The sequence below is a fragment of the Cydia splendana genome, chromosome 27 (genome assembly GCF_910591565.1).
Source record: "Cydia splendana chromosome 27, ilCydSple1.2, whole genome shotgun sequence".
Classification (NCBI taxonomy): Eukaryota; Metazoa; Arthropoda; class Insecta; order Lepidoptera; family Tortricidae; genus Cydia; species Cydia splendana.
In genome coordinates, this window is record NC_085986.1 from 1036390 (window position 1) to 1052115 (window position 15726).

Sequence of the window (15726 nt, forward strand, 5' to 3'; positions counted from 1 at the left end):
GACGTAAGTTATATTTATACGCTTGCTATTATGCAAAGTTAAATCACCCCGTCACATCCGTGTCCGTATCGTGTCCGTATCCGTATCGTGGCCGCGCTCAGCGAGGCGCGCACCTCCGCGCCCGACCCGAAACACGCCGACGTACTGCGCCGCGCCATCCATAGCGCTGTAGACGTAAGTTATATTTATACGCTTGCTATTATGCAAAGTTAAATCACCCCGTCACATCCGTGTCCGTATCGTGTCCGTATCCGTATCGTGGCCGCGCTCAGCGAGGCGCGCACCTCCGCGCCCGACCCGAAACACGCCGACGTACTGCGCCGCGCCATCCATAGCGCTGTAGACGTAAGTTATATTTATACGCTTGCTATTATGCAAAGTTAAATCACCCCGTCACATCCGTGTCCGTATCGTGTCCGTATCCGTATCGTGGCCGCGCTCAGCGAGGCGCGCACCTCCGCGCCCGACCCGAAACACGCCGACGTACTGCGCCGCGCCATCCATAGCGCTGTAGACGTAAGTTATATTTATACGCTTGCTATTATGCAAAGTTAAATCACCCCGTCACATCCGTGTCCGTATCGTGTCCGTATCCGTATCGTGGCCGCGCTCAGCGAGGCGCGCACCTCCGCGCCCGACCCGAAACACGCCGACGTACTGCGCCGCGCCATCCATAGCGCTGTAGACGTAAGTTATATTTATACGCTTGCTATTATGCAAAGTTAAATCACCCCGTCACATCCGTGTCCGTATCGTGTCCGTATCCGTATCGTGGCCGCGCTCAGCGAGGCGCGCACCTCCGCGCCCGACCCGAAACACGCCGACGTACTGCGCCGCGCCATCCATAGCGCTGTAGACGTAAGTTATATTTATACGCTTGCTATTATGCAAAGTTAAATCACCCCGTCACATCCGTGTCCGTATCGTGTCCGTATCCGTATCGTGGCCGCGCTCAGCGAGGCGCGCACCTCCGCGCCCGACCCGAAACACGCCGACGTACTGCGCCGCGCCATCCATAGCGCTGTAGACGTAAGTTATATTTATACGCTTGCTATTATGCAAAGTTAAATCACCCCGTCACATCCGTGTCCGTATCGTGTCCGTATCCGTATCGTGGCCGCGCTCAGCGAGGCGCGCACCTCCGCGCCCGACCCGAAACACGCCGACGTACTGCGCCGCGCCATCCATAGCGCTGTAGACGTAAGTTATATTTATACGCTTGCTATTATGCAAAGTTAAAAAAATAGTTTTGTTAGAAGGGCGTGCAGGTTGTACAACGAAAAATTTCTGAGCCTTGATATTTTCTGTGAGAAACTTAATAGATTTAAAACACTATCTATGCAGTGTAATAACTAATAACCCAAATGTTTAGATTGGCGCTATAACGAAATAATCTCAGTATTAGATGTTACTGCTTTTTATAATTTCTTTATTAATACATAGTTAACAAATCCTGAGAATTCAGTTTGTAAACAATTAGTAACAATACCATAAGGTTGTTATAATACTCTTATATTTTTATTCTCATAATTTTTTTTCTTTTCTTTTTTTGTGTTTTGTTTTTGCACGCACAAATAGCTCTGTTTTACTATGTAGAAACTACTTAATAAGCATGATGTTAAAATATTTTCATTAAGGAAACTGTAAGTCTAGTTTTAAGAAAAGTTCCAGTGTTATATATAACTATAAAAGACTGTTTGTTTCTTAAATAAATAAATAAAATAAAAATAAAAGTTAAATCACCCCGTCACATCCGTGTCCGTATCGTGTCCGTATCCGTATCGTGGCCGCGCTCAGCGAGGCGCGCACCTCCGCGCCCGACCCGAAACACGCCGACGTACTGCGCCGCGCCATCCATAGCGCTGTAGACGTAAGTTATATTTATACGCTTGCTATTATGCAAAGTTAAATCACCCCGTCACATCCGTGTCCGTATCGTGTCCGTATCCGTATCGTGGCCGCGCTCAGCGAGGCGCGCACCTCCGCGCCCGACCCGAAACACGCCGACGTACTGCGCCGCGCCATCCATAGCGCTGTAGACGTAAGTTATATTTATACGCTTGCTATTATGCAAAGTTAAATCACCCCGTCACATCCGTGTCCGTATCGTGTCCGTATCCGTATCGTGGCCGCGCTCAGCGAGGCGCGCACCTCCGCGCCCGACCCGAAACACGCCGACGTACTGCGCCGCGCCATCCATAGCGCTGTAGACGTAAGTTATATTTATACGCTTGCTATTATGCAAAGTTAAATCACCCCGTCACATCCGTGTCCGTATCGTGTCCGTATCCGTATCGTGGCCGCGCTCAGCGAGGCGCGCACCTCCGCACCCGACCTGAAACACGCCGACGTACTGCGCCGCGCCATCCATAGCGCTGTAGACGTAAGTTATATTTATACGCTTGCTATTATGCAAAGTTAAATCACCCCGTCACATCCGTGTCCGTATCGTGTCCGTATCCGTATCGTGGCCGCGCTCAGCGAGGCGCGCACCTCCGCACCCGACCCGAAACACGCCGACGTACTGCGCCGCGCCATCCATAGCGCTGTAGACGTAAGTTATATTTATACGCTTGCTATTATGCAAAGTTAAATCACCCCGTCACATCCGTGTCCGTATCGTGTCCGTATCCGTATCATGGCCGCGCTCAGCGAGGCGCGCACCTCCGCGCCCGACCCGAAACACGCCGACGTACTGCGCCGCGCCATCCATAGCGCTGTAGACGTAAGTTATATTTATACGCTTGCTATTATGCAAAGTTAAATCACCCCGTCACATCCGTGTCCGTATCCGTATCGTGGCCGCGCTCAGCGAGGCGCGCACCTCCGCACCCGACCCGAAACACGCCGACGTACTGCGCCGCGCCATCCATAGCGCTGTAGACGTAAGTTATATTTATACGCTTGCTATTATGCAAAGTTAAATCACCCCGTCACATCCGTGTCCGTATCGTGTCCGTATCCGTATCGTGGCCGCGCTCAGCGAGGCGCGCACCTCCGCACCCGACCCGAAACACGCCGACGTACTGCGCCGCGCCATCCATAGCGCTGTAGACGTAAGTTATATTTATACGCTTGCTATTATGCAAAGTTAAATCACCCCGTCACATCCGTGTCCGTATCGTGTCCGTATCCGTATCGTGGCCGCGCTCAGCGAGGCGCGCACCTCCGCGCCCGACCCGAAACACGCCGACGTACTGCGCCGCGCCATCCATAGCGCTGTAGACGTAAGTTATATTTATACGCTTGCTATTATGCAAAGTTAAATCACCCCGTCACATCCGTGTCCGTATCGTGTCCGTATCCGTATCGTGGCCGCGCTCAGCGAGGCGCGCACCTCCGCACCCGACCCGAAACACGCCGACGTACTGCGCCGCGCCATCCATAGCGCTGTAGACGTAAGTTATATTTATACGCTTGCTATTATGCAAAGTTAAATCACCCCGTCACATCCGTGTCCGTATCCGTATCGTGGCCGCGCTCAGCGAGGCGCGCACCTCCGCACCCGACCCGAAACACGCCGACGTACTGCGCCGCGCCATCCATAGCGCTGTAGACGTAAGTTATATTTATACGCTTGCTATTATGCAAAGTTAAATCACCCCGTCACATCCGTGTCCGTATCCGTATCGTGGCCGCGCTCAGCGAGGCGCGCACCTCCGCACCCGACCCGAAACACGCCGACGTACTGCGCCGCGCCATCCATAGCGCTGTAGACGTAAGTTATATTTATACGCTTGCTATTATGCAAAGTTAAATCACCCCGTCACATCCGTGTCCGTATCGTGTCCGTATCCGTATCGTGGCCGCGCTCAGCGAGGCGCGCACCTCCGCACCCGACCCGAAACACGCCGACGTACTGCGCCGCGCCATCCATAGCGCTGTAGACGTAAGTTATATTTATACGCTTGCTATTATGCAAAGTTAAATCACCCCGTCACATCCGTGTCCGTATCGTGTCCGTATCCGTATCGTGGCCGCGCTCAGCGAGGCGCGCACCTCCGCGCCCGACCCGAAACACGCCGACGTACTGCGCCGCGCCATCCATAGCGCTGTAGACGTAAGTTATATTTATACGCTTGCTATTATGCAAAGTTAAATCACCCCGTCACATCCGTGTCCGTATCGTGTCCGTATCCGTATCGTGGCCGCGCTCAGCGAGGCGCGCACCTCCGCGCCCGACCCGAAACACGCCGACGTACTGCGCCGCGCCATCCATAGCGCTGTAGACGTAAGTTATATTTATACGCTTGCTATTATGCAAAGTTAAATCACCCCGTCACATCCGTGTCCGTATCGTGTCCGTATCCGTATCGTGGCCGCGCTCAACGAGGCGCGCACCTCCGCGCCCGACCCGAAACACGCCGACGTACTGCGCCGCGCCATCCATAGCGCTGTAGACGTAAGTTATATTTATACGCTTGCTATTATGCAAAGTTAAATCACCCCGTCACATCCGTGTCCGTATCGTGTCCGTATCCGTATCGTGGCCGCGCTCAGCGAGGCGCGCACCTCCGCGCCCGACCCGAAACACGCCGACGTACTGCGCCGCGCCATCCATAGCGCTGTAGACGTAAGTTATATTTATACGCTTGCTATTATGCAAAGTTAAATCACCCCGTCACATCCGTGTCCGTATCGTGTCCGTATCCGTATCGTGGCCGCGCTCAGCGAGGCGCGCACCTCCGCGCCCGACCCGAAACACGCCGACGTACTGCGCCGCGCCATCCATAGCGCTGTAGACGTAAGTTATATTTATACGCTTGCTATTATGCAAAGTTAAATCACCCCGTCACATCCGTGTCCGTATCCGTATCGTGGCCGCGCTCAGCGAGGCGCGCACCTCCGCGCCCGACCCGAAACACGCCGACGTACTGCGCCGCGCCATCCATAGCGCTGTAGACGTAAGTTATATTTATACGCTTGCTATTATGCAAAGTTAAATCACCCCGTCACATCCGTGTCCGTATCGTGTCCGTATCCGTATCGTGGCCGCGCTCAGCGAGGCGCGCACCTCCGCGCCCGACCCGAAACACGCCGACGTACTGCGCCGCGCCATCCATAGCGCTGTAGACGTAAGTTATATTTATACGCTTGCTATTATGCAAAGTTAAATCACCCCGTCACATCCGTGTCCGTATCGTGTCCGTATCCGTATCGTGGCCGCGCTCAGCGAGGCGCGCACCTCCGCGCCCGACCCGAAACACGCCGACGTACTGCGCCGCGCCATCCATAGCGCTGTAGACGTAAGTTATATTTATACGCTTGCTATTATGCAAAGTTAAATCACCCCGTCACATCCGTGTCCGTATCGTGTCCGTATCCGTATCGTGGCCGCGCTCAGCGAGGCGCGCACCTCCGCACCCGACCCGAAACACGCCGACGTACTGCGCCGCGCCATCCATAGCGCTGTAGACGTAAGTTATATTTATACGCTTGCTATTATGCAAAGTTAAATCACCCCGTCACATCCGTGTCCGTATCGTGTCCGTATCCGTATCGTGGCCGCGCTCAGCGAGGCGCGCACCTCCGCGCCCGACCCGAAACACGCCGACGTACTGCGCCGCGCCATCCATAGCGCTGTAGACGTAAGTTATATTTATACGCTTGCTATTATGCAAAGTTAAATCACCCCGTCACATCCGTGTCCGTATCCGTATCGTGGCCGCGCTCAGCGAGGCGCGCACCTCCGCACCCGACCCGAAACACGCCGACGTACTGCGCCGCGCCATCCATAGCGCTGTAGACGTAAGTTATATTTATACGCTTGCTATTATGCAAAGTTAAATCACCCCGTCACATCCGTGTCCGTATCGTGTCCGTATCCGTATCGTGGCCGCGCTCAGCGAGGCGCGCACCTCCGCACCCGACCCGAAACACGCCGACGTACTGCGCCGCGCCATCCATAGCGCTGTAGACGTAAGTTATATTTATACGCTTGCTATTATGCAAAGTTAAATCACCCCGTCACATCCGTGTCCGTATCGTGTCCGTATCCGTATCGTGGCCGCGCTCAGCGAGGCGCGCACCTCCGCGCCCGACCCGAAACACGCCGACGTACTGCGCCGCGCCATCCATAGCGCTGTAGACGTAAGTTATATTTATACGCTTGCTATTATGCAAAGTTAAATCACCCCGTCACATCCGTGTCCGTATCGTGTCCGTATCCGTATCGTGGCCGCGCTCAGCGAGGCGCGCACCTCCGCACCCGACCCGAAACACGCCGACGTACTGCGCCGCGCCATCCATAGCGCTGTAGACGTAAGTTATATTTATACGCTTGCTATTATGCAAAGTTAAATCACCCCGTCACATCCGTGTCCGTATCCGTATCGTGGCCGCGCTCAGCGAGGCGCGCACCTCCGCACCCGACCCGAAACACGCCGACGTACTGCGCCGCGCCATCCATAGCGCTGTAGACGTAAGTTATATTTATACGCTTGCTATTATGCAAAGTTAAATCACCCCGTCACATCCGTGTCCGTATCCGTATCGTGGCCGCGCTCAGCGAGGCGCGCACCTCCGCACCCGACCCGAAACACGCCGACGTACTGCGCCGCGCCATCCATAGCGCTGTAGACGTAAGTTATATTTATACGCTTGCTATTATGCAAAGTTAAATCACCCCGTCACATCCGTGTCCGTATCGTGTCCGTATCCGTATCGTGGCCGCGCTCAGCGAGGCGCGCACCTCCGCACCCGACCCGAAACACGCCGACGTACTGCGCCGCGCCATCCATAGCGCTGTAGACGTAAGTTATATTTATACGCTTGCTATTATGCAAAGTTAAATCACCCCGTCACATCCGTGTCCGTATCGTGTCCGTATCCGTATCGTGGCCGCGCTCAGCGAGGCGCGCACCTCCGCGCCCGACCCGAAACACGCCGACGTACTGCGCCGCGCCATCCATAGCGCTGTAGACGTAAGTTATATTTATACGCTTGCTATTATGCAAAGTTAAATCACCCCGTCACATCCGTGTCCGTATCGTGTCCGTATCCGTATCGTGGCCGCGCTCAGCGAGGCGCGCACCTCCGCGCCCGACCCGAAACACGCCGACGTACTGCGCCGCGCCATCCATAGCGCTGTAGACGTAAGTTATATTTATACGCTTGCTATTATGCAAAGTTAAATCACCCCGTCACATCCGTGTCCGTATCGTGTCCGTATCCGTATCGTGGCCGCGCTCAGCGAGGCGCGCACCTCCGCGCCCGACCCGAAACACGCCGACGTACTGCGCCGCGCCATCCATAGCGCTGTAGACGTAAGTTATATTTATACGCTTGCTATTATGCAAAGTTAAATCACCCCGTCACATCCGTGTCCGTATCGTGTCCGTATCCGTATCGTGGCCGCGCTCAGCGAGGCGCGCACCTCCGCGCCCGACCCGAAACACGCCGACGTACTGCGCCGCGCCATCCATAGCGCTGTAGACGTAAGTTATATTTATACGCTTGCTATTATGCAAAGTTAAATCACCCCGTCACATCCGTGTCCGTATCGTGTCCGTATCCGTATCGTGGCCGCGCTCAGCGAGGCGCGCACCTCCGCGCCCGACCCGAAACACGCCGACGTACTGCGCCGCGCCATCCATAGCGCTGTAGACGTAAGTTATATTTATACGCTTGCTATTATGCAAAGTTAAATCACCCCGTCACATCCGTGTCCGTATCGTGTCCGTATCCGTATCGTGGCCGCGCTCAGCGAGGCGCGCACCTCCGCGCCCGACCCGAAACACGCCGACGTACTGCGCCGCGCCATCCATAGCGCTGTAGACGTAAGTTATATTTATACGCTTGCTATTATGCAAAGTTAAATCACCCCGTCACATCCGTGTCCGTATCGTGTCCGTATCCGTATCGTGGCCGCGCTCAGCGAGGCGCGCACCTCCGCGCCCGACCCGAAACACGCCGACGTACTGCGCCGCGCCATCCATAGCGCTGTAGACGTAAGTTATATTTATACGCTTGCTATTATGCAAAGTTAAATCACCCCGTCACATCCGTGTCCGTATCGTGTCCGTATCCGTATCGTGGCCGCGCTCAGCGAGGCGCGCACCTCCGCGCCCGACCCGAAACACGCCGACGTACTGCGCCGCGCCATCCATAGCGCTGTAGACGTAAGTTATATTTATACGCTTGCTATTATGCAAAGTTAAATCACCCCGTCACATCCGTGTCCGTATCGTGTCCGTATCCGTATCGTGGCCGCGCTCAGCGAGGCGCGCACCTCCGCGCCCGACCCGAAACACGCCGACGTACTGCGCCGCGCCATCCATAGCGCTGTAGACGTAAGTTATATTTATACGCTTGCTATTATGCAAAGTTAAATCACCCCGTCACATCCGTGTCCGTATCCGTATCGTGGCCGCGCTCAGCGAGGCGCGCACCTCCGCACCCGACCCGAAACACGCCGACGTACTGCGCCGCGCCATCCATAGCGCTGTAGACGTAAGTTATATTTATACGCTTGCTATTATGCAAAGTTAAATCACCCCGTCACATCCGTGTCCGTATCGTGTCCGTATCCGTATCGTGGCCGCGCTCAGCGAGGCGCGCACCTCCGCACCCGACCCGAAACACGCCGACGTACTGCGCCGCGCCATCCATAGCGCTGTAGACGTAAGTTATATTTATACGCTTGCTATTATGCAAAGTTAAATCACCCCGTCACATCCGTGTCCGTATCGTGTCCGTATCCGTATCGTGGCCGCGCTCAGCGAGGCGCGCACCTCCGCGCCCGACCCGAAACACGCCGACGTACTGCGCCGCGCCATCCATAGCGCTGTAGACGTAAGTTATATTTATACGCTTGCTATTATGCAAAGTTAAATCACCCCGTCACATCCGTGTCCGTATCGTGTCCGTATCCGTATCGTGGCCGCGCTCAGCGAGGCGCGCACCTCCGCACCCGACCCGAAACACGCCGACGTTACTGCGCCGCGCCATCCATAGCGCTGTAGACGTAAGTTATATTTATACGCTTGCTATTATGCAAAGTTAAATCACCCCGTCACATCCGTGTCCGTATCGTGTCCGTATCCGTATCGTGGCCGCGCTCAGCGAGGCGCGCACCTCCGCACCCGACCCGAAACACGCCGACGTACTGCGCCGCGCCATCCATAGCGCTGTAGACGTAAGTTATATTTATACGCTTGCTATTATGCAAAGTTAAATCACCCCGTCACATCCGTGTCCGTATCGTGTCCGTATCCGTATCGTGGCCGCGCTCAGCGAGGCGCGCACCTCCGCACCCGACCCCAAACACGCCGACGTACTGCGCCGCGCCATCCATAGTGCTGTAGACGTAAGTAATATTTATACGCTTGCTATTATGCATAGTTAAATCACCCCGTCACATCCGTGTCCGTATCGTGTCCGTATCCGTATCGTGGCCGCGCTCAGCGAGGCGCGCACCTCCGCACCCGACCCGAAACACGCCGACGTACTGCGCCGCGCCATCCATAGCGCTGTAGACGTAAGTTATATTTATACGCTTGCTATTATGCAAAGTTAAATCACCCCGTCACATCCGTGTCCGTATCGTGTCCGTATCCGTATCGTGGCCGCGCTCAGCGAGGCGCGCACCTCCGCGCCCGACCCGAAACACGCCGACGTACTGCGCCGCGCCATCCATAGCGCTGTAGACGTAAGTTATATTTATACGCTTGCTATTATGCAAAGTTAAATCACCCCGTCACATCCGTGTCCGTATCCGTATCGTGGCCGCGCTCAGCGAGGCGCGCACCTCCGCACCCGACCCGAAACACGCCGACGTACTGCGCCGCGCCATCCATAGCGCTGTAGACGTAAGTTATATTTATACGCTTGCTATTATGCAAAGTTAAATCACCCCGTCACATCCGTGTCCGTATCGTGTCCGTATCCGTATCGTGGCCGCGCTCAGCGAGGCGCGCACCTCCGCACCCGACCCCAAACACGCCGACGTACTGCGCCGCGCCATCCATAGTGCTGTAGACGTAAGTAATATTTATACGCTTGCTATTATGCATAGTTAAATCACCCCGTCACATCCGTGTCCGTATCGTGTCCGTATCCGTATCGTGGCCGCGCTCAGCGAGGCGCGCACCTCCGCACCCGACCCGAAACACGCCGACGTACTGCGCCGCGCCATCCATAGCGCTGTAGACGTAAGTTATATTTATACGCTTGCTATTATGCAAAGTTAAATCACCCCGTCACATCCGTGTCCGTATCGTGTCCGTATCCGTATCGTGGCCGCGCTCAGCGAGGCGCGCACCTCCGCACCCGACCCCAAACACGCCGACGTACTGCGCCGCGCCATCCATAGTGCTGTAGACGTAAGTAATATTTATACGCTTGCTATTATGCATAGTTAAATCACCCCGTCACATCCGTGTCCGTATCGTGTCCGTATCCGTATCGTGGCCGCGCTCAGCGAGGCGCGCACCTCCGCGCCCGACCCCAAACACGCCGACGTACTGCGCCGCGCCATCCATAGTGCTGTAGACGTAAGTAATATTTATACGCTTGCTATTATGCATAGTTAAATCACCCCGTCACATCCGTGTCCGTATCGTGTCCGTATCCGTATCGTGGCCGCGCTCAGCGAGGCGCGCACCTCCGCGCCCGACCCCAAACACGCCGACGTACTGCGCCGCGCCATCCATAGTGCTGTAGACGTAAGTAATATTTATACGCTTGCTATTATGCATAGTTAAATCACCCCGTCACATCCGTGTCCGTATCGTGTCCGTATCCGTATCGTGGCCGCGCTCAGCGAGGCGCGCACCTCCGCGCCCGACCCCAAACACGCCGACGTACTGCGCCGCGCCATCCATAGTGCTGTAGACGTAAGTAATATTTATACGCTTGCTATTATGCATAGTTAAATCACCCCGTCACATCCGTGTCCGTATCGTGTCCGTATCCGTATCGTGGCCGCGCTCAGCGAGGCGCGCACCTCCGCGCCTGACCCCAAACACGCCGACGTACTGCGCCGCGCCATCCATAGTGCTGTAGACGTAAGTAATATTTATACGCTTGCTATTATGCATAGTTAAATCACCCCGTCACATCCGTGTCCGTATCGTGTCCGTATCCGTATCGTGGCCGCGCTCAGCGAGGCGCGCACCTCCGCGCCCGACCGCAAACACGCCGACGTACTGCGCCGCGCCATCCATAGTGCTGTAGACGTAAGTAATATTTATACGCTTGCTATTATGCATAGTTAAATCACCCCGTCACATCCGTGTCCGTATCGTGTCCGTATCCGTATCGTGGCCGCGCTCAGCGAGGCACGCACCTCCGCGCCCGACCCCAAACACGCCGACGTACTGCGCCGCGCCATCCATAGTGCTGTAGACGTAAGTAATATTTATACGCTTGCTATTATGCATAGTTAAATCACCCCGTCACATCCGTGTCCGTATCGTGTCCGTATCCGTATCGTGGCCGCGCTCAGCGAGGCGCGCACCTCCGCGCCCGACCCCAAACACGCCGACGTACTGCGCCGCGCCATCCATAGTGCTGTAGACGTAAGTAATATTTATACGCTTGCTATTATGCATAGTTAAATCACCCCGTCACATCCGTGTCCGTATCGTGTCCGTATCCGTATCGTGGCCGCGCTCAGCGAGGCGCGCACCTCCGCGCCCGACCCCAAACACGCCGACGTACTGCGCCGCGCCATCCATAGTGCTGTAGACGTAAGTAATATTTATACGCTTGCTATTATGCATAGTTAAATCACCCCGTCACATCCGTGTCCGTATCGTGTCCGTATCCGTATCGTGGCCGCGCTCAGCGAGGCGCGCACCTCCGCGCCCGACCCCAAACACGCCGACGTACTGCGCCGCGCCATCCATAGTGCTGTAGACGTAAGTAATATTTATACGCTTGCTATTATGCATAGTTAAATCACCCCGTCACATCCGTGTCCGTATCGTGTCCGTATCCGCATCGTGGCCGCGCTCAGCGAGGCGCGCACCTCCGCGCCCGACCGCAAACACGCCGACGTACTGCGCCGCGCCATCCATAGTGCTGTAGACGTAAGTAATATTTATACGCTTGCTATTATGCATAGTTAAATCACCCCGTCACATCCGTGTCCGTATCGTGTCCGTATCCGCATCGTGGCCGCGCTCAGCGAGGCGCGCACCTCCGCGCCCGACCCCAAACACGCCGACGTACTGCGCCGCGCCATCCATATTTTTATTTATTTATTTATTTTAAACTTTATTGCACAGTAAAAAATATACAGTGACAAAAGGCGGACTTAATGCTACACGGCATTCTCTACCAGTCAACCTTTAGGCCAAACAGAGAAGCATAGTTGGTGCGGGGTATGTAAAAACACTAAAACTTGATGCTTAAAATTAATAGGTACAAATATAAATGTAATACGAAGATAAAATAAATATATATACAACAACGATATATACGTATATGTATACAATAATGATATATAATATATATATATATATATATATATACATATATATACCTGCTCCTAATTTACTATGATTTAATTATGAGACTTTTCAAAAAGATACTTGCGCAGCTTGCGCTTGAACGTTAACTTAGTATCGGCTTGTCGTATGCTGAGAGGCAAATCATTCCAGAGACGGATGGCTTGCACGGTGAATGATTTGGACATAGCACTAGAACGGTGATGCGGGACAGCTAAAACAAGTTTACGAGCAGTGCGAAGTTCGCATCCGGGTCGGGCAGTTACAAATTTAAATTCAGATCTCAAGTAATCTGGCGCCACTGGGTCAAATAGAATGGAGAACAGGGTACATAAACTTTTGAGACTTCTGCGCTCACGAATACGAAGCCAGTTGAGTTTATGGCGAAAGGCGGATACGTGGTCATATTTCCGGAGGCCATAAATGAACTGAATACAGTTGTTCTGTAGTCGGTCGAGCTTGTCCAGTAATTCTTGCGTCACATTAGTGCAGCACACATCACAATAATCAATGACAGGTAACACCAGTGCTTGAATAAGGAGAGTTTTGGTAGAAATCGGTAGAAAATGTTTAAACCTATATAGCGAGCGCAAGGTATACGTAACTCTTCGACACACATCGGACACTTGGGGTTCCCAGGTCAGGCCACAGTCAAACAGCAATCCTAAGTTTTTAACTTTGGTGGAAAAAGGGATGACAATATTTTCGAAGAGAATCGGTGCAACATACGTGAAGTCCTTATTTAATACCAGACGCGGATTCCCGATAATGATAGCCTGACACTTGGAGGGATTCACAGCAATTCCGAAGTCTTTGGACCAAGATGAGATGCGATTGAGGTCATCATTCAATCTCGAGATAGCCTCATCCACGTCCTCAAGCCTCGATTGGGTGTAAAGTTGTAGGTCATCAGCATATAAATGGCAGGAGCACTTAATTTTGGTTGTAATCAAGTTAATAAAAACGGAAAAAAGCAAGGGAGAAAGTATACCACCCTGAGGAACGCCCGAAGTTAGGTCGCACCAGTCGGAAAGCGACTGATCAGCTCGGACGGCCTGGCGGCGTCCCTGTAGGTAGGATGCAAATCACTCTGCCACTGACGACGAGATATTTAGGTGATTAAGTGTAGCGAGGAGGAGATCGTGATTTACTGCGTTGAATGCGTTCGAGAAGTCAATTAGGACCAAGACAGTAACTAGTGAAGATTCAATGCCAAGCCTTACATCTTCAACGACCTTTAGCAGCGCAGTGGTGGTACTGTGACCTGGGCGGAAACCTGACTGTAGCGGTGAGAGGAGATGGTTGGAAAAGATGTGGGCAGACAATTGTTTATGGACAACAGCCTCGAGGACCTTTGATAGGAACGGAAGGATAGAAATTGGGCGGAATTCTTTAAGTAGAGTGGGATTAGGGGTTTTCGGGAGAGGAATAACAAAGGCACTACGCCACGCAGAAGGGAAAATACCCGAGGACAATGAAAAATTTACAATGTAAGTGATGATTGGTACAATGTTTTCTAAGATATTTATTATCATTAACCTACTTATCTCGTCATGTCCGATCGCATCCGACTTTACCGACACTAGCACCTTACGTATCTCGTCGTCAGTAGCCGGGGTGAAAGAGAATGTAGTTATAGAAGGAGATGGCAGAGTACTGATGAAAGATAAACTAAGAGACTTTGTAGTGGGGTCTAAGGAAGAAGTTTTATAAAAATGATTATTAAAATCGTTTAAAGGGAATGGTAAAGAATTAGAACTACACTGAGAGCTACCCACACCGATAGATTTTAGAAACTTCCATGTGTCAGCAGGCGAAGAAACAATGACATTATCGTGAATATATTTCCTTTTCGCAGCTCGCACTATCATGTTGCATCGATTCCTTGCAGTTTTATAAGCGGTCCAATTGTCATCACACCTATGCTTTTTAAACTTAGTGAATGCTCGATCGCGTCTAGTCATTGCAATTCGGACCGATCGAGTAATCCAAGCAGATCGAGTAATCCATAGTGCTGTAGACGTAAGTAATATTTATACGCTTGCTATTATGCATAGTTAAATCACCCCGTCACATCCGTGTCCGTATCGTGTCCGTATCCGCATCGTGGCCGCGCTCAGCGAGGCGCGCACCTCCGCGCCCGACCCCAAACACGCCGACGTACTGCGCCGCGCCATCCATAGTGCTGTAGACGTAAGTAATATTTATACGCTTGCTATTATGCATAGTTAAATCACCCCGTCACATCCGTGTCCGTATCGTGTCCGTATCCGCATCGTGGCCGCGCTCAGCGAGGCGCGCACCTCCGCGCCCGACCCCAAACACGCCGACGTACTGCGCCGCGCCATCCATAGTGCTGTAGACGTAAGTAATATTTATACGCTTGCTATTATGCATAGTTAAATCACCCCGTCACATCCGTGTCCGTATCGTGTCCGTATCCGCATCGTGGCCGCGCTCAGCGAGGCGCGCACCTCCGCGCCCGACCCCAAACACGCCGACGTACTGCGCCGCGCCATCCATAGTGCTGAAGACGTAAGTAATATTTATACGCTTGCTATTATGCATAGTTAAATCACCCCGTCACATCCGTGTCCGTATCGTGTCCGTATCCGCATCGTGGCCGCGCTCAGCGAGGCGCGCACCTCCGCGCCCGACCCCAAACACGCCGACGTACTGCGCCGCGCCATCCATAGTGCTGTAGACGTAAGTAATATTTATACGCTTGCTATTATGCATAGTTAAATCACCCCGTCACATCCGTGTCCGTATCGTGTCCGTATCCGCATCGTGGCCGCGCTCAGCGAGGCGCGCACCTCCGCGCCCGACCCCAAACACGCCGACGTACTGCGCCGCGCCATCCATAGTGCTGTAGACGTAAGTAATATTTATACGCTTGCTATTATGCATAGTTAAATCACCCCGTCACATCCGTGTCCGTATCGTGTCCGTATCCGCATCGTGGCCGCGCTCAGCGAGGCGCGCACCTCCGCGCCCGACCCCAAACACGCCGACGTACTGCGCCGCGCCATCCATAGTGCTGTAGACGTAAGTAATATTTATACGCTTGCTATTATGCATAGTTAAATCACCCCGTCACATCCGTGTCCGTATCGTGTCCGTATCCGCATCGTGGCCGCGCTCAGCGAGGCGCGCACCTCCGCGCCCGACCGCAAACACGCCGACGTACTGCGCCGCGCCATCCATAGTGCTGTAGACGTAAGTAATATTTATACGCTTGCTATTATGCATAGTTAAATCACCCCGTCACATC

General features: G+C 53.6%; 1 long non-coding RNA gene across 1 annotated transcript in view; it reads right to left on the bottom strand.

The window, feature by feature from the left end:
* LOC134803851 (uncharacterized) overlaps window positions 1-15726 on the bottom strand; it is a 129242-nt gene that overhangs the window by 72730 nt on the left and 40786 nt on the right. The window lies entirely within an intron of this gene.